This window comes from Danio rerio, chromosome 5 (genome assembly GCF_049306965.1).
Source record: "Danio rerio strain Tuebingen ecotype United States chromosome 5, GRCz12tu, whole genome shotgun sequence".
Classification (NCBI taxonomy): Eukaryota; Metazoa; Chordata; class Actinopteri; order Cypriniformes; family Danionidae; genus Danio; species Danio rerio.
In genome coordinates, this window is record NC_133180.1 from 21,067,832 (window position 1) to 21,094,003 (window position 26,172).

General features: G+C 36.5%; 1 protein-coding gene across 1 annotated transcript in view; it reads left to right on the plus strand.

The window, feature by feature from the left end:
• Positions 1–26,172, plus strand: part of coro1ca (coronin, actin binding protein, 1Ca) — a 97,307-nt gene that overhangs the window by 20,064 nt on the left and 51,071 nt on the right.

A 26,172-nucleotide genomic window follows, 5' to 3' on the forward strand; every position in this document is an offset into this window, starting at 1 on the left:
ACTTCAGAAATGTAGTTTATTTTAGGGGAAAAAAGGTTTTAAAGGGAACGTACTTTGCCCCTGTTTCCAAGATGTAAAATAAGTCTATGATGTGTATATGAGAAGCATTTATGTGAGGTTTCAGCTCAAAATACCATGCAAGTGTTGTATAACTCTTTGAAACTTCCCATGTTAGGCTTTGATTCGAATTGTGCCATTTTGGTGACTGTCGCTTTAAATTCAATTAAGATTGTGCTCCCAGTCTACTTTTCAAAAGAGAGCTACAAACGGTTATGTGTCAGCATAGTGGCAGATTCAAAAACCTGCTAATGAAGGAGAGATCGTCACCAGTGGGCGGTGTGGCAATTTGGATGTAAATCCATACCACCTGGAGAAAAAATGATTACAGGTTAAAAAGAAAAGAGCGGAAGAGGAAGTGATAAGAACGGTATGAGGAGAGCACTAAAGACAGTGGTCGAATGAGTTGGCTCTGGAAGTGTCGAGAAGTGTAAGCGCCAAAAAGTGCCTAAAAAAGCGAAGTTGAAAAGTCTACCGGTGGTGATCGGATCCAGTGAAGAGTGCAGTTAAGGCGTTTTGGGGAGACGTTTTGGCTGAGATGGTGGATTTGGCCGTCGCCGTCGCCCGAGATCATGTGCGGTGTCCACAACAAAGGGAGCTGAGTGACGTCGCTCTACATAGACGCGGGCTGTAGGTGATTTTTCCTCTAGTTCAGCAGTTTCAGGTACTTTACACTTCCACAACAAACAAAGAAAACAAAACGTTAGCATACCGGCATCGTTGATGGGTTGACTGCTAAGGCGATGGGGTACAGCTGTTGACATTATCCATGCCACTCGCTTTGAATGAACTGTTAGTGCGCACATACATTCCTTGTATAGAGGCCGCTGGACACACAGAAACACCCACACATACACCCACACATACACAAACACACACACACACACTTCACACGCACCCACATACATTGAACGAACTGTTTAACATTCAGATTCCAGTTGATGCTTCCAGTAACGTTATGTTGGTTAATTGAGAAAACACTGGACTCTGATGCGACTGAACTGTGTTTCCGTGGGTTGATTTTGTATGTGGTTTACCTTTGAATGGCCAGAGAGCCAATGATTGTGAGGGGTGTAATGTCCATGGGGTTTGTTCTTGTATATGGATGAAATGCTCAGTGCTGTCTTTCACTTAGTAAATACTGATTATGGTTGTGATTGCAGTGGATAAATTCTTCTGTGAGTGTGGTATAAATTCATCATGATGTTTTCATAAAGCTGTTTATTTTCAATTGTGCTTTTGAGCGATCTATTGGTAGTGATATTTCAGTGATAGAAAAATAAATATTTCTATGCATACTCAATTGGTGAATTTGTGTAAAATTTTTGTGTATGTTTGTGTGTTATGTTTAGTATAGTTTGTAGTCGGTGGCTTATTGCTATCTGGGTTAAAGTTAAATTTGTAATATATTGACGGATTTATTCTGTCTGGCACCCGAACAAAAAGTTAAAAATTACCTACTTGGGGGTTTAAGAAAGGGCCACCGTTACAGCGGGGCTTTTCCGCTCTGATGACACGTTCAAAGGAAGAATGTCAATCAAAATGTTTCTGTGACCGTTTTTATCAAGTGTGACTATAAAAAAATAAATGAATACATTTTTATGATTTTACAACTGGATATGTTCACAGACTGTTGCCGCACAAATGTGTTTAAGCTCTTATAAAAGGGATTTCTGCACTATAGGTCCCCTATAACGTTTTCTGCCATTTTTTTAAGGATTTAAAATAAAATCAGTTGTCGGATGCATTGTTTGCAATTTCCTTCGTTAATAATCGGGTTTAGACAAATTTATATCAAGATTGCTATATCGGAGTGAATATTGATTAGGGATGCAGCGATTACCCAATTTCACTGTTAACCACGGTTTAATTTGTCACAGTTAATTAATTGCAAAGGCTTCTCAACACTGCACAGGTCAAAACTGCAGCACCGAACGGTTACACCAACTGTGCGCTATTTTGAAGTTTTGAGTTTGTACACCGAGGCTAGTTTGCACGCACACTGGATTAACTATGGCTGAGGCTATTAAACTAAGGGCCGTTCACATATTGCATCATTTGCATGGGCAAGTTTATTTTCAATGAAGGCGCGCAGCTTTTCCGGGTGCCCCTAGTTGAAAGTTAGCGCACCTAGTTGGTGCGAGCTCACAGAGTCACCTGACAAGAACTGAAACGATCAGCTTCATGATTTCCATGGAATATACTAGGGGTGTCAAAATTGTTTCTTTGGTGCTCCGCGATGCAGACGCGGACAATTAGGTATCGGTTCAGTTATAATCATAATCAGTTATGTAGTCACGCCATTTATCTCATTTGCGCTATGTTGCCGTTGCTTACTATGGCAGGGGAGGCGAGCGCGAGTATTTACAACGCTCCAACTACTTAAAAACGCATAAACTGTGCACAATTTAAGTGTGTGTGTGTTTGCTGAGCAGTCTTTATCTGACACTTACAGCAGAAGCCCCTGTATCACTGCGATTGAAAGAATGAAGCAAGCTCCATTTCTCTCTGGGTGTTTTCACACCTACACTTTTGTTTCGGAACGTATCTCGTTTGCCCAGTTAGCGCGGTTCGATTGGCATATGTGAACAGGGCAATCACGCTCTGTTCCGCGCCAAAGTAATCGCTCCGAGATCGCTTGAATTAGGTGGTCTCGGCTCGATTGAAACGAACCCTGGAGCGGTTCAATTGCAGTGAGAAAGCAAACGATCCGAGCGCGGTTATATCACAGTGTTTTATGGATATGTAATAGGCTTACGGCTATATGAAGAGAGAATTATAAGTAGGGCGGGAAGTTTCGCGAGTCTCCGGATGCCCGCAAATGAGTGATGATCTCCCGGTAATCTCGCGTCTCTCTCCCAGTCCTCAAATAGGCATCGTCGCGCACCCTTCTCACCCCTCCCACCCCTCCCCACCGTGTCTCTCCTCAGACACGTCACGCGCGCGCACCCTGTCAATCACCACCAAACCACCACCTCTCCTGACAGCTGAGCGGGATGCTGCAAAATAAACCCTGACACTCTGACCAATGTAAGGAGAGTTTACTCGCACGTGACTTGTTTTAGCTCTTTTGGTCCGATTAGAAACTTTGCAGTGTGAAAGCGAACCGCTCTAAGACCAAAGAGCAACAATGTAACAATTGTAATCTCTGTTTCGGAACAACTAAATCGATTCACAGGTGTGAAAGCACCCTCTCTCTCACTGTGCCTATTTGTCCTGCTGGCGTGACTTTTCCTCTCTTCTTGGCTGTTACAGCGATACTTCTGGATACAGACACGAGCGCGTGTCTGCAGAGTTTTCACCTCCATGTCTATCATGGTTAAGATTGCCGCTGCAGTTTATCAGTGTCACTCTTTCTGTTGAGTGTGTGACCAATCAAAGGGGTGTAAGAAAGAACTTGGTAGACAAGACTCAGAAAGCGAGTGGGAAAAATTATTGCTTTTGTTTAAATGGCAAAACAAAAATTTCACTTATTTTTAAGTTCAAAGAAAAATGCGCTATTGATTGTTTTTAATGGAGTTTTGTGCTGTATTATTTAGTTAGTGAGCAGCAATTAATAAATATTTAAATTATAAGGAGTTCTCCTGTGATTTTTCTAAACTAGTAGTGTTTTGAAATGAATTAGTGCATAACAATCGTGAGAACTGTAAAACCGTGATTATCCCTCAGACTATAATCAATCTATATTGATTGCATCCCTAATATCGATCATCAGCTTTCAGGTATAAAGAATTATCTTATCGGTTAATGGTATTGACTGGCATTTTCATATCGTCTCATACCAGTTTTTAATAAATTGACTTTATTGGCTTTTGTAAACATTTAAGAATGGCTATTCTCTCAGTATTTTCTGGCTGTTGTCTGATTTGTTGAATGTTTTAACAGGACAGTGTTTGGTGGAAATGTTCTGTAACTCCTTTCGTAAACGTCTGCTCTTCTTTTTTTGCTGACAAAAGCACAGACTGAGGTAAACATTGACTTTCTGGTGTTGTTCAAAGGCATCACAGCTGCATCTTGGCTTGTTTGTTGGATTTGTGCTCTATTGTGTAAATGTGTTTTCATGGACATCATCAGTGCCAGCTCTTAGCAAATTCATGGTTTAATGTGAGGGCAAAGCTGAAGAATTTTAGCATGTGCTCATTTTTGAGCTTGAATCTAATTCAATTAAATGGCACTCATTTGGGTGGTTAAGTGACTGTTATCACTTTTCTGAACTTGAACTGTGTTTGACCTGTTTTCTGTCAGGGCTTTTATCCATATTATCAAGCAGCGTGAATTTAATTTCTTTAAAAATGCTTTTTTGTTCATATTAAAAAAGCGTCATTATGCTTTTAAATTGTATTATGTGATAACATCGCAATACTTTTTGGCCAGATTATGCAACCCTAATGGCTAGAAACGTTTATAAGCCTCTATGCTTGATGCATGATTTGCTATTTGTTTTTCCAACAAATCCATGTTCGGTGGACTAAAGGTCAGATAATCATGGATCTGATTCTCTACTAATTCTTTTATCCCTCTCTTTGTGCTGTGGAACATTTCTCACGCATGATTTTTTGTGACTCTATTCAATGCTACTCTATCATCTTGCTGTGAATTGATATTGTGTTGCTTGGCAATGAATCGGCACAATTATACTTTCCCATTTTCCGCTGCTCAGAGACTCCCATTGTTGCCTTTTTTTAGAGGACATTTTCATTCCAGTCAATGTCTTGCTGAATAAGATTCTTCAACACATGCACTGACAACAATGTCGAGCCTTTCAGCTGGTGATTATGTGGTAAAATTATACAGGCGGCTCTATTTGTAAAAATGGATGTTTTATGGCATTATGTAACAGTCTTAATGGCTGTTGGATGATCTGGACAGACTTTTATGACTCATTGAAGTGTCAAGACGACTATTGTGTGCTAGTGTGATACAGCATGTCATGTTTTATGCTAGCAAGAATGTGGGCTGTGTCATTGTCAATGACTTAAGTGATTGTTAGCATTTACTTTGTGAAAACTATCTTATCTAGGAGATTTAGGGTTATTGTATACATAATGACAACTATAATCTGATGCACTGCACATTTTTTGTTCTGATGCTGGTCAATAAAAACTATTTTTTTTTAGTTTTTATTGTCCTAAAATGTAAACAAAACGCTAGCTCTTGGCTCAGTGGTTAGCACAGCAAGGTCACTGGTTAGAGTCCCAGCTGGGCCTGTTGGCATTTCTATTTGGAGTTTGCATGTTCTTCATGTGTTCACATGGGTTTTCTCTGGGTGCTCCAGTTTCCCCCACAGTCCAAAGACTATGCTCTATAGGTGAGTAGAGTAAACCACAAATTGGTCGTAGTGTATGAGTGTGTGTGAATGTGAGAGTGTATGGGCGTTTTCCAGTACTGGGTTGTGGATGGAAGGCCATCCACTGGGTAAAACATATGCCCGAGTAGTTGGCGGTTCAGTCTGCTTTGGTATTCCCTGATAAATAATATAAAGTAAGCTGAATGTAAACAAAAAACAACAACATTGTGATTCAAAAATGTGCAAGTTGGTTGTTTAATTTTTCATGTGTTTCCCCCCTTTTTTTTACCTCTATATTGGAATTGCAGACCACAAGTTTTTTTATTTTACTTGGTTGAACCACAGCAGCTGTATTGTTGGCCATCTTCGGTTTTGCACACGTGTTATGCTGAGTTCAAACTGCATCATTTTAGCCTCGAATTTGACTCACCGACAGGTTTTGAGAAATCACAGACAAATGCTCAATCACAGGCAAATGGGTGCTCGATCATGTCAATGACAATCACACAGTGTGAACTATCAAAGACGCATTCTGAATAAATCTCAGATGAGTTGCAGACAATTACTTCTCTAACATATATTCTTTTTAAATGTCTGGGTAAAAAACAAGCTTTTTTTCCCTCTTTGAACACAATATACTTTATTTTGTGAAACATTTAAAATATTTGGGAGCATTAAACCTGTCAGTCTAAATATTAAAAATAAATTATTGACTTCTGCTGTCTTCATTAGTTAAAAAAAAAAACACAGATTTCTTAACAATTTAAAGTGGCATCTTTGGATATCTTTTCTGCTAGACATACTGTTGTCCTAAAAAACAAAAACAAAAAAACTACAAAAAAATTGTACACATACCTTAGGGAAGGTATAACAGAAAATGTTTGTGATTTTTATTTTTATTTTTTTATATATTTTTTTTAATATAAAACCTTGACTTTTCCAAACAGCGGTATACCTTGAAAACGGTTATCGTCCCATGCCTGGTTAAAAGTGCTTCTTTTAAGTCTATTTGGACCCAAGAAATGGAGAAAAAACTTGTGGAAATTTGTCCGGAGCCCCCTTGTCTTGGCTTTTGTTTGGTTGTGAGACGTAGCATGCAGACTGAGACAAAGTTGTCTGCAATTCTTCCTATTGTAAAGTCCTGCAGTGTGAAACTGATGAAGGGTAGACGCCGATCCATCTTGCAGTGTAAACACAGCAGCAACGAAATGCTAGTCCAGATAGTCATACAGTGTTTTTAAAATCTTGCAGTCTGAACTTGGCATAAGAAAAACCTCAATATCTCATCTCAAGATGGTCTGAGCTTCTTGAAGCAAAAACTGCATTCGAGCGCATTTTAAGGTTACGTGTACGGTATTTAAAAAAAAAAGGCTTTGTGTCCACAGAGATTTAGAACTTGAGTTGCTGCTGGGTTTACTCGTCAAGTTGGATCAGTGACGGGGTTCACACTGGATGACTTTACAATAGGAAGAATTGCCAACAACTATGTCTCACAACCTAACACACACGAGAAGTGACATGGAAACAACACAAGGTCACATATTATATCTTTAGTTATTAACTACATAATGAGAAAGAAGCCTTTAGTGGGGTAGAGAAAGTTCTTATTTCACTCATCTGGGTTTTGAAGGGAATAAACAATTAGTCTTTAAAATTCTTCTTTCTTGATCCGGTTGTGGTGTTGCTCAGATGACATGTCAAACAGACACTGTGCTTCTGCCAAATTTCTACTAGTATTTTCTTCATTTATTGCGTCCAAATAGGCTGAAAAAAGCCCTTTTACTTTTCCCCTAATGTCCCGCTGGCCTGCAGATACCCACACTAGTGGATGCTGCTCTCTCATTGGCTGTAGATGATTACCGATGATATTTTTAATCAGAACATGTTTCACACGGCATGATTTTGAATCGCTGACAGATATTTACCATGACAAAATCTGACTGGTGTAAGCAACAATCTCTCAGATCATGTCTTTGATAGTTCACACTGTGTAATTGTTACTCATGTGAATAAGCAGTAAAAACCTGTCAATGAGTCAATCAAAAAACTTCACCCGAAAAATATAATTTTGTTATAAATTAATTGCCCTCATGTAGTTCAAAACCCCTTGGAATACAAAATAAGATGAAATCATGGAGCTTCCTCTTCCTCCATAAACAATAAGGTTACAAAATCATTCAAAGAAAAATATGAATAAAATCCTCAAAACAGACCATTTTCAAGATGTGAGAATACCTAAAACAAATCTAAAGACTTCATTCAACAGTGTCTTCTCCTCGGTGTTAGTATAGGGTGCAAACAAATCACTGCACAGTTCATTAATGCGCACGGCTTTTGATGACATTTACTTCTTGTATATTTGAAAGAAGAAGAAGAAGAAAAAAAAAAGAAAATTAGACAAACAGGCTTATATTGGAACAACGTGATATTTAAATTTCAAGAGTTCACACTTAGATACTGTTTGACAACTTGTTAGCAAGTTAGCAGGTTTAGCATGCTGTCCCGGGAGAGAACCCTGAGCTCGGAGATAGTTGAGCCCAGGGCTCCCGCCAGGTCCATAAAGCATGTGAGGGGAGTACGAGGTCAGGTGTTCTCGAGAGCTCCCCTCGGCAAAAGAGGAAAGGAGGAGAAGGGGTGGATGGGGGGTTTCTTCGGAAAACGAAGATAAGGGAGTAGATCTTAGCTAGGTTATTTATAGTGAGTTTGGATCGATCCAATTAGCTAGCTAATGAGTGTAGATGAGTGGCCAGCTGCAGTCAATCATATCACGTGCTCCTCTCAAAATGAGTTTGGGAAACTTTATATCATGTTATTTAAAACCTGTATGTCTAACTGTCTTCTATAGAACATAAAAGTAGGGATGCACCGAATATTCGGCAACCGAAATTATTCGGCCCAAAATAGTCAAAAAAGCCCTTTCGGTGTTCGGCCGAATAAGTAAAAAGGCCGAATAAATTTTGCCGAACAATGACGTTTTTAATGCCGCGATCAAAAAGTAACCCGCGTAGAGTGAGAGGCGCGCGCTTTATGCAGCAAACATGTCAGCAGTGTGGAAGCGCTTTAAAGTGTAAGAGAAAGAGGCAAAAACGGCCGTTTGCAGACACTGTTCTGCTGAATTTTCCAGAGGAACGTTCTCTCTCTTCTCACCCCCTTTGAGCAGATAACAAGAGAGATAAGCTCATCTGTGGCAGACGTCATACATTTACTTGCAGCACTAAAGCGTCTTTTAAACAAAGAGGCTGAAACAGACCACGGAGTGAAAACAGCTAAAAGTGCGCTCTTAGAAGCTGTCAGCGCACTATTTAGTCAGGCGGACTCAGAACACCTTTACTTTTTTCGCCATATAAAATATCATTACTTGGATATGGGGAAAAAGCTGCGCACACGAGAAATGATCCAGGCCGAGTTGGACTTGGGAAAGCCGCTAGGTATTGGAGATGGACGGTCAGGTGATGCACAGCGCAGGAGATGAAAACAGCGCAGAGAGTAAACGGGCTCGTACTACAGATGAGCCGCGACTGTTTAGTGCTGCATCTCATGTCATCGATGAGAAGAGGAACCGACTTTCATGCGAGACAGCAGAGAAGCTACTTTTTATAAAGAAGAACCTGCCACTTTTCCTGAAGAAGTAGGCTTATGTCTAGGACAGTTATTCATTTGTTGTCATCCACATTTTTTGCACTATTCAGTGCACATTTGTTGTTGTAGACATACAGTTGCATTCTTTCAGCAGTCAGTTATAGGCCTAACATAGGCTATTCAAGAAGGGGGGGCTTCAAAGATGGCCAAATAAAAATATTTTTTTATTTTACTAATTTATTTATTTTAAGTTATATTGTGCTTTGTTTGTATATTATCTGCTGGAATGTTAAAAAATGTTCAGTGTTAAATAAATATTTTTGAAATTGTATTTTTGTTATTTGATTTATTTCTCTGAAAAGCAACACAAAATAGTAAAAAGCTAATTTTTACTATTTAATTATTGTAATGGTGAAAAAATTGGCAAACTAAATGGAAAAAAATGCAAAACACCGCATTCGGTATTCGGCCTTCGGCCAAGAATTTCATTATTATTCGGCTTCGGCCAAGAATTTCATTTCGGTGCATCCCTACATAAAAGACTATTGAAGTTGCATTAAAGCATCTTTAATACAGTCTTTTATGTTCAACAGAAGAAGGCAAACCTCAGAAATGATGGTTTGGCTTGTTATATGGGCTGGAGTGATTGTGATAGGCCTGTCTGCTAAAATAGACCTTGCATCACAACCTTTTTAGGCTGAGAATAATTTGAACGTGATCCAGTAACACATCAGAGAGCACTGCTTTGAGAGTCTCAGCGTCAGCCGTGTACGTTTTGTACATAAAAGGCCAAATTTACTTCTCTTCTTGGTTCTACCTTTTTTTCCCCCATTCTTTCCTACTGTGGTATTTTGCCGGTGTTGCTAGGCGATGCATGAGTGTTGGTAAATACAGGCTGGATTTCACCATGTGTTACTTGGCAATGAGTCCTTTGCTCTACTTTGACTACAGCAAAAGTCTGCCTTCAAACAGCCAACTCCACATGACTACGTAAACCTGCTGATTCAAATCTTGCAAGAAACCACACCTCTTTCTCCCTCCCTCTCGCTATCTTTTCTCTTTTTCACCTGTGCCCAACATGTTTGCCAGGCGCTCTATACGTTTGTGACTGGAATGTCAAGCTTTCACTTAGCAGAGGCAAATGTTGAGTCGAGTATCTCTGTTTTGGTTTGCGAAAGAGCTGTTTTGTGACATTCCATTTTGCCAGTGTGGCGAAAAGACTTAACATCAGCGGGAATATTGGTCAGCAATTTGAGGACAAGGTCAACAGGTTTCAAGTCAAATCAAGTGCGGCTTTATCCATTTATGAAATCAAATGTATCTTCACTGGCAAAGTGGAAGACGGACAAACATTTAATATACAGTGCTCAGCATATACAAGTACATCCCTCACAAATCTGTCTTTTAAATTAATCTATTAGGAAGCTGTACAATATTTTATGTATATGCACTAATATAATAAGTCAGTACTGAAGGCTTATCTGAAGCTTGTCTAACAAATTAACTTACGATAACGGTCCAAAAACGAATACACCCAAATTTATGTTTTAGAAAAATACAAATAAAAAAAAAGGAAATATCAAGAGAAGCAAAAAAAGTGCAATATTTTGCTTGAATTTAATTGTATTATCTTTCAATTTCTATATATGCTCGGTGACTAAAATATTATTTAAATAAATATATCTGTTTAATGAATCTGTTTTGTTTAAATGCACCAAAATACTTCAATTTTTAAGGTAATTCAAACCATTTAAAGAAACAGATAGCAACAAATCTGTATGAGTACTGTGAACTTAATTTAAGCTGAAGTAATAAGGGGATTTAATTAATTCCTTACCTTCAACACTGAGTTCAAAACTCTTCAAATGAGTAGAATTAACTTTCAGTAAATATTGAGTAAACTCCACTCATTTCATTTGATAAAGTTGACTATTGGGTTTTACAGTGTATATTTACTGAGAAATGGATCAAAATATAAATTTTCAAAATGGGGTGTACTTATGCTGAGCACTGAATATATTTTATTTATTATTTATTAATTATCTTTTTCTTCAGCAGAACTATTACAGGCAAACCTAAATAAGCAATCTTCTGATTATTCACTCAAGTGAAGCTATTTGTGCACAAAATTGAACGTTATTTACAACATTACTCCACAGTTATAATTCCCTCACTGTTACTAAATGTGTATGTTTCCTTCTAACATTCTTCTAACATCACTGTAAAAAAATTTTAGTTTCTACACAATTCCTTAACTTAATTTTAATAAATTAAGTTAACTTAATTTTTTATGTTCAGTCCACTTAAATTTGTAAAAAAGGATGAAGTTTTTCCCTAAAAAAAAACTATTTTATTGGCATTTTTTATCAAGTGTAGTGGTCAAAATCACCACATGCATTTTAAGTTTCTGTTGTGTTTCCCCAATATGCTTGACTCTGATGCCTAGCAACTTCACGCAAATGTAAACAGAACTTTCTGTTTACAAAACCATAACCTTTCTTCAGGTATGTCTTTCAGAACAGCATATTCAGTGCTGCAAAAAAAGCCTTCTCCCCTGATGGTAAAAGTAAATAAACGAGATTAGTGGTCTAATGTTAGTTGCCTAACTATACATTTATAGTGTATTACCAAAAAGATTATATTTTTAGAGTGATTACTTAAATATGATGACACTTATGTGTAATATTTTCTTAATAGAACATTTGAATGTAAATATGACGTGACAAAATGGCGTATTCTATGAGAATGTTCAATGTCTGCTAGGGCATAATCATGATTATTTTGGTCAAAATTGTAATCACGACTTTACAAAACGATTACAGTTGAAGTCAAAATTATTAGCCTTCCTGTGGATGTTTTTTGTAAACATTTCCCAAATGGTTTTAACAGCAAGGAATTTTTCACAGTATTTCCTATAATATATTTTTTTCTTCAGAAAAGCTTATTTTTTTTATTTTGATTACAATAAAAGCAGGTTTAAATATAGGTTTTAATAGTCAATTAATTGCACAGCCCTAATGTGCGCTTATGGTAATTGTATTAGTTAAAGAATTCTGGTAGTTCCAGTGTTAAAACACTAATAATTAACAACACTGTTAAAAATACCTATGGCCAAAATAATAAATATATATTTATTTGTCATGCTACTGTATAGTATTCCTATACCTGGAATCATTAGTAGCATTTCAATGATACTTTTTAGAATTGAATTTAAATAATTTATATATATTGTCTAGTTGTCAGTTATTATTCCTCTTGTTTCAACAGCATTTTTTTTCTGGACTCACCTGTGCTGCTGCTGCCCTGATATTACATACCGTTTGATTGCATGACTAGTACATTACACAATAAATCTGCTCAATACGCCATTAAGCCAGGCTCTGCAGTTAGATTAGATTTAATGATTTAACACCTCAGTGTTCTGATAGAATTTGAGGATCTGGTCTAATTAACAGTTAGCAGGGTTGATCAGGATTTCTTTGGGTCACTGTATGTAGCCTACAGCCATCATTTGAACTCAAATTCCTTTTACAAAGGGTTACTTGGGGTTCACTCCAGTCTTTATTGCATTTTTTTTATCAAGAACACCATTCTAGATGTCTTCCAGAGCTGTTTATGAGAGGTTGTGCTTTTGGCACAGTAATATATTCTGATCATCACTTTATGTAGCATTATTATGAATCTATTACACATCCATCTCTACTTGTGTCTACAATAGCAGTTTTGAAGATTAGGGTACTTGCTTCTGGTGTAGAGGGAGCATGAAGCTGCCATTCACTATTGTGTTGGCTTTGATTTTTATCTTGATTTTAAGGTGTGGTGAATGATCAATGTCACAGTGATGAGGTATTGCTTTACACATGCTCTGAGTTAGACCTTTCTCTTTGGAATTTGTTTAGTTTGTTTGATATCACAGAAATGATGTAGTGATTAAAACAGACAAGAGAATGCAGGCAGAGTGTCTGAAAGCTCATGCGAGTGTAATGTTGCTACAGGCCAGGGGGAATGTTTGACAGAATCTTTGCAGAGGCTTGAAAAAGAAAAGCGTACTGAGACAGGTGAGGTATGCATGTGATTTTTTTTTTTCTTTTTTTTCTCGTCACTTCCTATCCTTCGTAGAGACTTGAAACTTTGCCAAATGGTAGTACCCACCCCATCTGGATGATTCTACAGTGGCCCAAAATGTAATTGCTCATAACTAAACTGCTTGCCACATTCTCAAGTGACTTGTATCTTTTACTCAAGCCCTACAAGGGGCTTTTTTTTAAAACATATGGTTTTGCGAACTAGTCCTAGGTTTTATCTGAAAATGCTCTGGAGTCTGATTATCAGAAGTTGTCAAAAAAGTTGATATTGTAATTTGGGTTAGTCACAGAATTACCCAAGTGGTGCTCACAGCAGAGCCACTTGGGCAGAGATGAGCTTCAGCTCCTCCTTCCTTGGACCTCTTCTACAAGTGATGTCACTGAGGGTTGGGGTTAGGGGTGGGGTGGGGTGGGTGTACGCATTAAAACAGCTTATAGGAGGAGGAGTTTGAGCTCCTCTTTATTGGAGCCCAATTGGCTCTGCAGCGAGCAGTGTCTCGGATTACCACCACAAGGTGATACTGCATTTTACATGCATTTTAAGTAGAGTTGTACCGATACTTATACTAGTATCGGAAATACTTGCAGAGAGTATTTGAAACCATAAACTCATCTGATACCATCTTTTTAAAGGAGACTAATGTCTACTTTTTTTTGCTGCTCTGAATGCAAACATAGGAACTTGTGCATTATTGCCACAACAATCACTGGTTAGAGTAGTGATGAAGAAAAGGATAATGCAGTATTTTATAAAAAAAAAATGTTGCTGAATATTAGGTTTCAAAGAGGTTATTTTTTATATTTATTTATTAATCCATTTTCTTTTTGGATTAGTCTCTTTATTAATCAGGGGTCGCCACAGCGGAATAACCACCAACTTATCCAGTATATGTTTTACGCAGCAAATGCCCTTCCAGCTGCAACCCATCACTGGGAAACATCCATACACACTCATTCACTACGGACAATTTAGCCAATTTATCCAATTCACTTATACCGCATGTGGGGGAAACCCACTCGAACACGGGGAGAACATGCAAACTCCACACAGAAATGCCAGCTGACCCACCCAAGGCTTGAACCAGTGACCTTGCTGTGAGGCGATCGTGCTGCTCACTACGCCACCTTGACGCCCATTTTTCTATTTTATTCATATGAATTTTTAACAATAGTTTTCTTTGTACTTTCAGTTTACAGTTTTTGATTTGTGGCTGAACTTGTTTCAGTAAAGTACATTAAACAATATTACTGTTCAATGTCTGATAATAAACATGTCAATATTAATGGTTAAGTCTGAAACTCACTATAAATTATGTCAATTTATACAGGGCTAGTAGAAGTATACACTACTGTTTTTACAGATACACACACTTCGATATCAGTTCAGAACTCTGTTTCGGCCGAGACCCTGAGCTCTGGTATTGGAATTTACATTTACTCATTTAGCAGACGCTTTTATCCAAAGCGATTTACAAATGAAGACAAGGAAGCAATTTACACAACTATAAGAGCAACAAAGAATAAGTGCTGTAGGCAAGTTTCAGGTATGTAAAGTGTAAGACGCAAAACCATTAGTAATTTTTAATTAATTTATTTATTTTTTTTTTTCAATACAGTTAGCGGTGGAGTCAAAGAGGGAATTGCACATTAGGAAGGAAAGTGGGGACTAAATAGTTGAGTTTTTAGTCGTTTCTTGAAGACAGCGAGTGACTGCCGTTCTGATGCAGTTAGGGAGTTTATTCCACCAACTGGGCAGATTGAAAGCGAGAGTTCTGGAAAATGATTTCTTCCCTCTTTGGAATGGAACCATGAGGTGACGTTCATTCACTGAACGCAAGTATCTGGAGGGCACATAGATCTGCAGAAGTGAGAGCAGATAAGAAGGGGCACAGCCAGAAGTCGCTTTTTAAGCAAACATCAGAGCTTTGAATTTGATGCGAGCAGCAACTGGCAGCCAGTGCAAACTAATGTGTAGCAGAGTGAATTTGTATCTGGAAGGGAAAATGGTATCGGAACATCCCTAGTTTTAAGTGACTGTGTATTGCACAAGGTTTTGCACATCATTCTTTAACTGAAACTTTGGTTAATAAGAAATAAAGTATAAAATAAAAGTGCATATAACACAGTTCAAAAGAGTTATGGCAGTGTTTAAAAACATAAACCTATTTATTACACTAGAACTGTTAAAAAGGTGCAATATCCAGATTTTTTTTTCTGTCAATTGGCTTGAAATTAGTTCTTTTTGAATTTTTGTAAAGATAACAACTAGTTACAGAGTTTCTGTCAAAATGAATTTTTTCTTTGGTGCACTATAATGCAGATGCGGACAATTCGGTATCGGTTCAGTAATAAGTCCTAACTGTTCTTTTACTTAGTGACGGCATTAATCTCCTATGCACTATATCACGGTAGCTTACTCTGGCAAGGGAAGTGACCGTGAGTAATTAAAACGCTCCAACTACTTAAAAACGCAGAAACTGCACACTGTCTTTCAGTAACACTGAAGGTACAGCAGAAGCTTTTATTTCATGCAGAAAACGAAAGATGTAATTTCCATTTCTGCTTCTCTTTCTCTTGCTCTCTCTCTCACTGTGGACCTTGGACCAGCTGGCGTGAGGTAACATTTCCTCTTCTCTCGGCTGTTACAGCGATGGTTGTGGATCCAGATACGAGCATGTCTGCAAAGCGAGTTTTCTCCCCCTCATCTATTATGGATCAGCTATGATCGCCAACTTATCGTTGAACAGCGCCAAAGCGTTCAAGCCAATCACAGCCCTATCTGTTGAGCGTGTGGCCAATAATAGCTGTTTAACAACTCGCGACAATGCTCAAATCAATCGGGATAATATTTACGTTTGTTTATTTACTTTAAATGTTCATGTTGCTCTGTGCATGTACGTCAAATTGCTTGTGTATTGCAAAAAATATATAGATAGATTTATAAATTATGATTTTTTAATACAAGAACTGTGGTGCTGTGAAGTAAAACACAAATTTGTGTATGGAAAGCATCGTCAATGCATCGATAATAGCTGATTGCATATATATTTTACACTTGTATTTATTTTTAATTGTTCCACGTTTGTTTTATTTTCAGCTTAAATAATTTATTTTGAATAAAACAAGATAAAATGATGAAACACAACGTTAATTTCACTGTTTTTCTTTTCTTTTTTTTTTTACCCCGGCCTTTGGGTTGGTCCATATTTTTTAGCCTTTTTTTCACCTTTGAACTTTTCTTGTTCTTTTAAACGTTGTTGCTCTTTTTAAGCATTTTATCACTTGTTTTTTTAAAAATTATTTTTAATCTTTAGTGCTGAATGAATAAAGGGATTTTTTTTCTGACATTTTATTAATTTTTTTAATTAAATGACCTTTTTTTAACCTTATCTGAATCGTAACATTCAATATATTATATTCACAAATAAATACAAATAATTAAATCAACTATTCATACACAGAAAATGATATCCTTAGCTACAAATAATAAAATTCAGCTTTCAGTTAGTAAGCTATTCGATTAGCATAAACTGCCATTCAAGCCCATTCTACTTGCAAGATAAAGCTGGTTCTTATCTTCCCTGTTGACTCATTTCATTAGCTGCTTTAATTAAAGCGGTAACTGAGAAGATAAATAGTACAACAATGACTTCTGTGCGAATATTCCAGTACATCCTTATTTGCACAAACCACTACTTGATAAACCCAAAGCTGATTTTTAGGGAGTATGTTATGAAGAGTCATCTCTGCTGCTCAAACAAATCTCTTTAGTTCCTTTAGTTGTCTTGTCCTATTGGTGTGGATATTACGGTTTACTCTGAACGCACGTTACCTTCAGGCGCTTGATCTTGGCAGCTAATGAGAAACGAGCGCTGAGAATGAGGAAACAGCAGCAGTGGAGTTGGTGTGGTGTGTGTGGTATTTCGAGTCCTCTGGCTGAAGGAGCCACTGACAGTAGATCTCTGTGAAGTAGAAGTTCTCTGTGCTCATGGAGGAACTGTGACGCCAGATTCGACCACAAGAAGGTACCTGCAGCCCTCAGGGTATCTTTTATTGTTTAAAAGTTGAACTGTGGACTTTTTTTTTAGATTCACCGAAACAACCTTTTTTTACTTAATGTATTGTTTTGCCTGTACAGGTGCAGTTACGAATTGGTAGTCTAAACTGCCTGTTAAATGTTGTACTGAATGTATATAGTGTATATGTTAAATTTGCCCTTTTTAAACATTTCAACTTCTTTGTAGCACATTTAACTGTAAGTTGAATTGCCCAAAGTGCTTCAAGTATCAATGATATTCAAATGACATGGATAAGTACAGTCATTAAATGAAAAATATTCTACAACAAACATTTCTTAGAGTATGTTGAATAATGATGTGACTAGGTATGTGACAATAACCGTTTTCAAGGTATACCGTGGTTTACCGGTTTGGAAAAGTCAAGGTTTTAAAACCGTCAACATTTTCGGCTTTACCGTTCCTAAGGTATGTGTAAGATTTTTTTACTTTTTTCAGCTTTTTAGGAAAACTGTATCGCCAGCAGAAAAAAATATACAAAGATGCCATTTTCAATTGTAAAGAAATCTGTGTTTTTTTTTAAAACTAATGATGAGAGCAGCCTGACATGTTTACTGCTCCAAAATATTTTAATGTTTCTCAAAATAAAATGCATTGTGTTCAAAGGGCAAACAAGTTTTAGTTTTTCAGGGTGTCTAAGGGGTCTTTAAAATGTCTTAAATTTATTTATTTATTTTAATCACTGAAATTTGCTGTTGTGGGTCTTAAATACTTTTAAACGGGTCATAATTTTCACTAATTGTCCATGTAAAGCTATAGCCAATCAGTACAACCAACAAATCCATCAAAAAAAACAAAAAAAAAAACGTTGAACAAAATTAACATTTATTTTCTATTTAGCAATATGGTTTGATTGTCTTCCTTACATCCTTACATTAACATTTGTTTGCAGGTTTTCTATATGTTCATGTTTTTAGGCATTAATTTGTTGTGCATAAATGTAGTTTATTATAGCTTTTAATGAGACATTCTGATTGTCTGAAATTAAATATTGTTTATGCTACATTGCATTTGTGAAAAATATTCTGTTTTGGTTTTTCAGAAGACTTTTAGATTAGTATCGCATTGTGAGGGTAGGTTAAATAAATGACACCAAAAAAAGTACTGTTTTTTTTTTTTTTTTAAATATATTGCATTTTAAAATAATCTAGAAGTTAAAGGTGTAGTTACCCTCAAAATAAATATTAACCTTCATTTAGACCGCAGAATTCAGAAAATATATTATTGAACATTAGGAAACAAAATTACATTTAAAAAAATGTAATTTATTTTGTGCATACATTTTGTTTAATATAGCTTTTATAACTTTTTTTTTTTTTTTTTTAAAGAAAGGTTGTGCTTAGAAAATATATATGTATATAACTAGAATTTGGTTGTTGGGCAAGTAAAAACAATTCCACTGATTATTACAGAAAATTATTAGAGTTTTGCCCTGTGATAAGACTTTTAAGACTATCAATACAATTTTTGATTAAGTTTGATGTGATGAAACATACAGAATTCTTATTTTTACACAAACAATTAAAAATAATATATTTAAGAGCAATAATCACAATCCTGTCAAACTTTTAAACCGTGATATTTTTATAAAAGGTTATCATACCGTCAGAATCTTAAACCAGCCCATGCCTAAACTGTGACCTGAAAACCTCTAAAGATGATGCCTCTCGATTGTACAGTGGACCATTTCATAATTTTAGTCAGTTTTTAACAATTAAACAATTACAACTTGAACCTAAGTTAACAAAATAAAGCCAAATATTATTCTTGCCAAATATGTTTGATGTCCACTGTGATGGAAGTCTTTTAGAAAATCGAAGTCCGTGCGCTTTTGTATATGCAGCTGGAGCATCATTACTGATTACATTTTTTACATTGATGTTTTGTGTTTATGTTGTCATATAACAAACGCAGTCAATGTATGTAATTGATTTCAAATCTGCCTTTAAAATAGGGATGCCTTTAAAATAGGGACTGAATCGATTCACAGGTGTGAAAGCACCCTTAGATCTCTTTCTTGTCTTCACACAGAAACAGCAACACATGCAGCATGACATCACTTTGTAGTAGAGACACTATTAGTTAAATGCCGGCAAAGCAGAACACGGAAGCAGCTTGAATCAGAAATCTCGAGTATGTCTGCTGTCCGTATTATATAGTTGATGACAACGTTGCCATAGCAAACTGAGATATGCAAACTTGGGATTGCCTGTTGGGTATTTTAAGTTGAGGTGCTGTTTGTTTTTATATAAAATTAGTTTTATATTTATTCTTGCACGTAAGTCCAAAAGTGAAAAGTTTATGTTATTTATTACTTGATTGTTCAAGCTACCTCACATAAGTGCTGTTTGTTAACAGAGTTGTTAAATGTTAAAAAGGTGAATTAAATAAAAAAAAATAAGAGAAATCCTGCATCTGTTTCTTCGATCTTCTTTATTGTTTTTTTTTTATTTGTTTTTTTTTTTATGAATTATGGAAGTATCGGGTGTTTTGGTATCGGAAGATCCTCGAAATCAAATGACTAGCTCGAGGGCAAAAATAAAAAAACCTGATCGGGACATCCCTACTTTAAATATGTTTAATGTAGCTTCATGCACCATAGAGAGTTTATTCAGTGGCTCTCCATTCCAAGGTGTTATTTCTTTATAAGACTCAATTAGACTAATAGCAAGGACTTCCCTCTTGGACTACAAATAATTTTGACCTTTAGTAGGAAGAAAAAAAACTACAATTATCTGTCAGTTCTTTGTTCCTGACATTTTTGGGGGGGGTCCATGTTTTCTATTATAATAATACTAGGTTAGTGTAGGCTCGATCCAGCCATTTGTTGTTGTTGTTGTTGTTTTAAAGAGTTAACAGTATTTTACAGCTTATTCGAGCAATCTTTTACTTCTGTGCCAAGGAGCTGTAATAAACTGAATAATGTACATCCAGCCAGTTTTTCCTTGCAGAATAAAGTCCTTTACAACTGCTGATAAACCTGCCACGCTTTATTCCATGAAAACAACTGACTGGATGTACATTATTTTTATTTAAAAGACATGTTCTGGTATTTCAAGAATGGCAGCTGATATATGGGTCACTCGAGTTCGAGCTTGTCATTTCCTGATCCCAGCGCTCTGCTACTTATCATTTCCTGTCTCATTTTGCACTGTCCTAGTCTAAAAAATGCCTTAAGTTAGAAATAAGCATTTAAAATATCTTAAACTATTTAAAAAATGTTTTTACATGTCATGCTGAAATTTTATACATGTAAAAAGCTTATCTGTGGGAAAAAAGCCTCCGTTTTAAATGTAGATGTTGATTTCAGTTTTTAAAAGTTTTACTACATAAAATAAAACTTCAGTTTTTCATTTATTATTATTATTATTATTTTAAATCGGTTGAAACAATCCATTCTTAAATTGAAATTCAGTGTGTATAAATTTTAAACAAATGTATTTCTAAAATTAATCAGGAACATCAGTTTACAAATGGTGAATAAATGAAAACAAATGCATTAACAGAAGCTGCCATTCTTTTTCAAAAGGACAAAAGTAGTTGGATTAGAATCTAGAATGTAAAACGTATTCTATTACATGTTCAGCATGCAGCACAGCAGATTGATGTCAGTTTAACAGTGAACTGTCAAATGAAGGGATAAGAATGTGTACATGTATATTAGTAATGCTGTATGGGAGTTAATATGTCTGTAAAGATCCTGTGTGTGAGGTGAATTGTTGACAGAATTTGTAGCATGTGATTGGTGTAAAACCTGTTATCTTTTTACGTCGTATTATCAGGAGTCAAAGTGCACATTTCTGTCTTTGTCAAACTGACACACCCACCCACAGATTTTCTGACCTCATTCCCCCTGCTGCTCCAACGGCCTCAGGAGACCCGTCCTGCATGCTTCACTATTGAACTATAATACATCTATCATTACAAACAGAAGAGCATGGGTTCGATTCCCAGAGAAAACAAAAAGCTGTTCTTATCGGACAGGAGTGGCTTTTCTTTTTTTGTGTGTTTTTCTGCTGCTGTAGCTCATCTGCTGTAAGTTTCAGTGTGTTGCCTATTCAGAAATGCTTTCTATCTCACAAATTCAGTTCTCCTCATTGCGATTGAGGTCTTACCATAGAAAACTGTTGTCATTCAATGTTATTCGAGCAAAATAAGAAGAGAGGGAATCTCTCTCTCTCTCTCTCTCTCTCTCTCTCTCTCTCTCTCTCTCATTCTCATTTAGATTTAATTTGATTACTACACATTTTTAAGAACTATTTTCTAATATTTATGTATACATTTGGGGTTGAACGACTTTAGATTTTTGGAAGTCGGCTTTTATGTTATCAAAGTCAAGTTGACATTGACTAGTCGATGGTGACATCAATGAAACACAAGATGCAAATGTTTTGCAACGTTACAATTTGCGATTTAAAAAAAAAAAAATTATATATATATATATATATATATATATATATATATATATATATATATATATATATATATATATATAATATATATTTGATTTTTTTAAGAAAAAAAATTTACATGCTGTTTGACAGCTCATAACACATTGCAAAAACAATGCAACATTACCAATGACTGATTTTAGTGCAAAACAAATGCACTGTCAACACTTATTTTTTTTTAACAATCCAACATTAGCACCCGGGCTAATTTCACTGCTTAATAAATGCAGTCAACACATTGATTGTAGCACGTTCTAATGAGAATGTAACAATAACGGATATTTTAGTGCAGAAGTATTGCATACAGCAGGGATGTCAAACTCAATTTCTGGTGGGCCGCATCCCCGCACAATTTAGTTCCAACACGCTTACCTGTAGGTGTCAAACAAGCCTGAATGACTCAATTAGTTTGATCAGGTGTGTTTAATTAGGGTTGGAACTAAACTGTGCATGGTTGCGGCGCTCCAGGAATTTAGTTTGACATCCCTGACATTTGGGTTGGGCGATGTTGACCAATTTGCGGAGTGGAGAACATGAGACTGATTCCTGTGACGATACAGGGACTGAGTCTTCGCTGAGGTCCAGCTTCCTGTCTCCGGTGCCTTGACTGTGGCTTTGCACAAGACGTTTGGCCAGTGGAGAAGTGGTTTCTCTCGTTTTTTTTTCTCTTCACTTTAGCCAATTGGTGAAGTTTTTTTCCTTGCTGCTGTCGCCACTGGCTTGCATGTTTCGGGATCTGTAGAGCTGCGCATCGATGGATTTGCTCTTCAGTGTTTGGATTCTCAGTAGTGATTAATAAGCCACACTGAACTGAGCTAAACTGAACTACACTGTTTCAATTTACTATGATCTTTTATGTGAGGCTGCTTTGACACAATCTACATTGAAAAAGCGCTATACAAATAAAGGCGAATTGAATTTGTCATCGAACAATGTCTAATATGAAACCTTTTTATGGACGATGCCATCGTTGTCGTAGCCTACCGTTTTTGCTACCTGACCCACATGGTTTTTACTTTACTCATAACCAAACCATAAATAAACAAAGTTACAAACAAATGACCACCTGTCAATCACTTTTTTCAGTGGGACTCTGGCATGAATAGGCACAGTGATCGGTGTCTTTCTAATAGCTTTTCCCACAGCTGGTGGAGGAAATGAGAGTTCGGTTGAAGTTCACTGTAGTGCATACATTTTCATTGTTTTCACTGCAAAATCCTTACCACGTGCTGAGATTTAGTGGACATTTATGCAGAATGCATCTTTGCACCTAAAAACGCCAAACGCAGCACTCAGGAACAGATTAAAACAGTTGTTATGTGAACTTGCTGAAGTAAAAAAGCCTGCAATGCTTGCCCCGCCATTGTGCTCTTCTTATTGGCTCACTGCTCTAGAACTGAACGTGAATGATTGGTTGATATCAGCTGTCAATCACTCAGTCAATGCCTTCTGCCTTCAGATGACAGGATATACAACTGTGAAAATGTGAAGTGCGGAAGATGACAGAATGAAAATAATACTTACAGATTTGCTAATAATGGCACATCTTATTACTGATCATGTGCTGAATGTTAATCCACCATTTACACTTTTCCAAGAGTGGAATTTCAGTGGCTTCAAGTCCGCTATGAAAATAACTAAAGCCATTCACTGTAAAGTCTGTTGCAGGTAACAGCGTTTGCCACTGAATCTACACATTTTAAGCGCGAGAGGAACTGTATAATCCTTTATTTAATCCTCACGATGCTGTCAGCTGTGCAAGCGGCAGCTATATGTAACATTTAACACAGCTCATAAAAATACCGTTATTGCTATTAAGATGACATGCAAATAATAAGTTATATATCAATATAAATGTGGGGTGGGGCGATGGATTGCGATGCCGGCTCAGCATCGTGAAGTTTGTCTGCCATCAGCAATGGACGATGGCATCGTCTATCGGCACAGCCCTACCTGGCATACAGTCTTTGCACACAGATTAATGTGAAGTTATTCATAACAATGTTATGCACAACAGACAAAGCCAATAACGTAAAGCCTTATTACACTGTCAGAGACTTGTTCAGATGCATATTTTACCGATATGATGGTGTGCGCTAGAAAGCTGCTCTAAATCCTGCTTGAGTTGGGCATTTTTTGCAGTTATTGGCTCATCATGGTTATCAGACGTCTCCTCACTGCACATCTTCACCGGGAATGATATTTACACACGCTACATTTGCATGGAGTGACCTAACTGGCATGTGTTTGATGATTTAAAGTGCACATGAATCTTTGACGCTGATGAAAGAAAAATAACATTTTAAAAGTTAATTTAAATAATCCGATATAGTTCAGCCATATAGTTTAGGTCAAACTACGTGATCTGCTCAGCACGACTAGTCAACATCAATCAAAAAGCATCATGGCAGAGCATTAAAGTCGACTAGTCGGTGCAACTTCCAGTATAGACATATACATTTATATACAAAGACAAAGAATAATAAATGAAATCTGAGGCTGGTAAATAAATCACACATCTAGAATAGGTGCATAGATAGATTGGGTTTTAATATCATGTGCCCTTTTTGTATATGAATTTTTGTAAAATACTATGTGTATTCATTTACAAAAGTGTTATTTTAGAAATTGTTTTTGAAACGTAGAATTTCGTAAGTTGTTTAAATTGGTTTGGAACTTTGTATTTTATTTATTTAATTTTTAAAGCTTTTATTTGATGTGATTTTTGTAATTTGCTACTTTTTTGTGTCTACATTGTTTTATTATATTTTTAGAACAATTTTAAAATCATTTAATGCATTGATATAAACAAAACGAAAATTAGAAATGATTCCCAGAGTGAATAAATGTAGCTGAAATAAAAGAAATGCATTTATGCAAGCAAATAAAAATCAGTTATTTTCAGGACATACACTTTGTCTACTGACATGTTTGTTAAATGATATTGAACCTGACGGTGGGTAAATAAAAATCATTTCAGTTGGTCAGCCAGAAAAAGAATCTCTTGGCCTATATATAAAAAAAAGATATATAAAGTCAATGCCATATAAGACACTACTACCTTCAAATACTTCACCATCAGACTAGAGTGTCAGTATACAGACGAACTGTGCTGATCTGAACCTGAATCTGAAACTACATAATTTGCTTAAGCATTTTGTTGCTGATCCCCCAAGCAAAGAGGGTTATATTTTTCATTTAGTCTTGTCTGTTTCATTGACAGTTTGACTTGATCCAGCCCTTGAGTTTCTGCTGTTTTACTTGGGCCTCAGTTGTTTTCATTAGGAAATGGCATGAAGACAGAATGTTCTCGTAATTCAGGTTTGTTTTAGAACTAAAGCAAGACAAGCTGAAACAGATAGCGTAGAAACTGATGTGATGTGTTGATGCTCATGTGGAGTTTGCTGTGTGAAGTGGGGTGAGTAATATGCTCTGATTGGGCATTTATTCAGTTTTTCCCCCCACATTCGCAATAGTGAACCCATCTGGTGCTTGATAATCAAGCTTGTCCTACATTAAACTTGCTTTAGGTTCACTTAAATTAAATTATATTTCATTGTTTTACGTGTAACACTGAAATTATGCAAATGTAGAACAGTTTTATCAGTCACTGTCTTTTTAAAGTGCCTGTTGTGCTCTGATAATTATTGACTTTAAGGTGCAAACGCTACTGTGTGTTTTTTAATATTATATTTAGAGATACACCAATTGACAGGTCAGGAATCTACATTTTATTTATTTATTTTTGTATTTTTATTATTATTTTTATTATTAGTTATATATATTTTTTTCACATGACTGACCTGACCAGTGTTGTTGAGACGAACTTGGTTGCGCACCCACAAACCGTACCAAAGTTCGCCTGAAAGAGGTGGTCTGGGGTACAAACTCTGGAACAACCAACTTCACAACAAACTATCGTTTTTATAACGTTCATTTGTGTGTGCGTGCTTGCGTGCGTGCGAGTATGTGAGATCACGTACTGTTCCTTTGTGACAAGCAGGACTGAGCCAGGGCAAACAAAGTGATGATGTTTAATGGTCTCCTCCAAAAACAGCTTCTGCAGTCATTGTGGGATGTTATGAATGTTAATAATATTTTTGCGGCTAACAGACGCGAGTCTCTTTTTGTATGTCCAAAACCAAAAGATTCAGTAAAAGCAGAACAACTGCGTTGTACGGACATCTTTAGGTTTTGGTGCTTTGCTTTTGTGGCCTTCACCTAGCAACAGCCGTACACACAACAGCAGCTTGATGAACCAAGCGCACCGGGGTTGAGAAGGACACAGTGTGAACACAAACCACCCAAAAAGGTGGCAGGGGGGACAATCAAACTTGGGTATGGTCCAGGCAATTGAACAAAGTGTGAAGGCGCCCTTAGAAACAATCCTAAATTGGCACAAATCTGAAAAAAATTTGGAATCTGCTAAAATAATATTAGCAATATTGTAGGGCTGGGCGATTTGGCCTCAAATCAAAATCTTGATTAATTGAACATTTTTAAATTTACTACAATTAATGAACAGTTATTTTTTTTATTTACTAAGTTTTTCTGCATCTCTGGCGCAACTTACAATCATCTTCAATGTAGTGCAAAGGAAGGTTCAAGAACGGGTCCATCGTCCTACTTGACCAGAG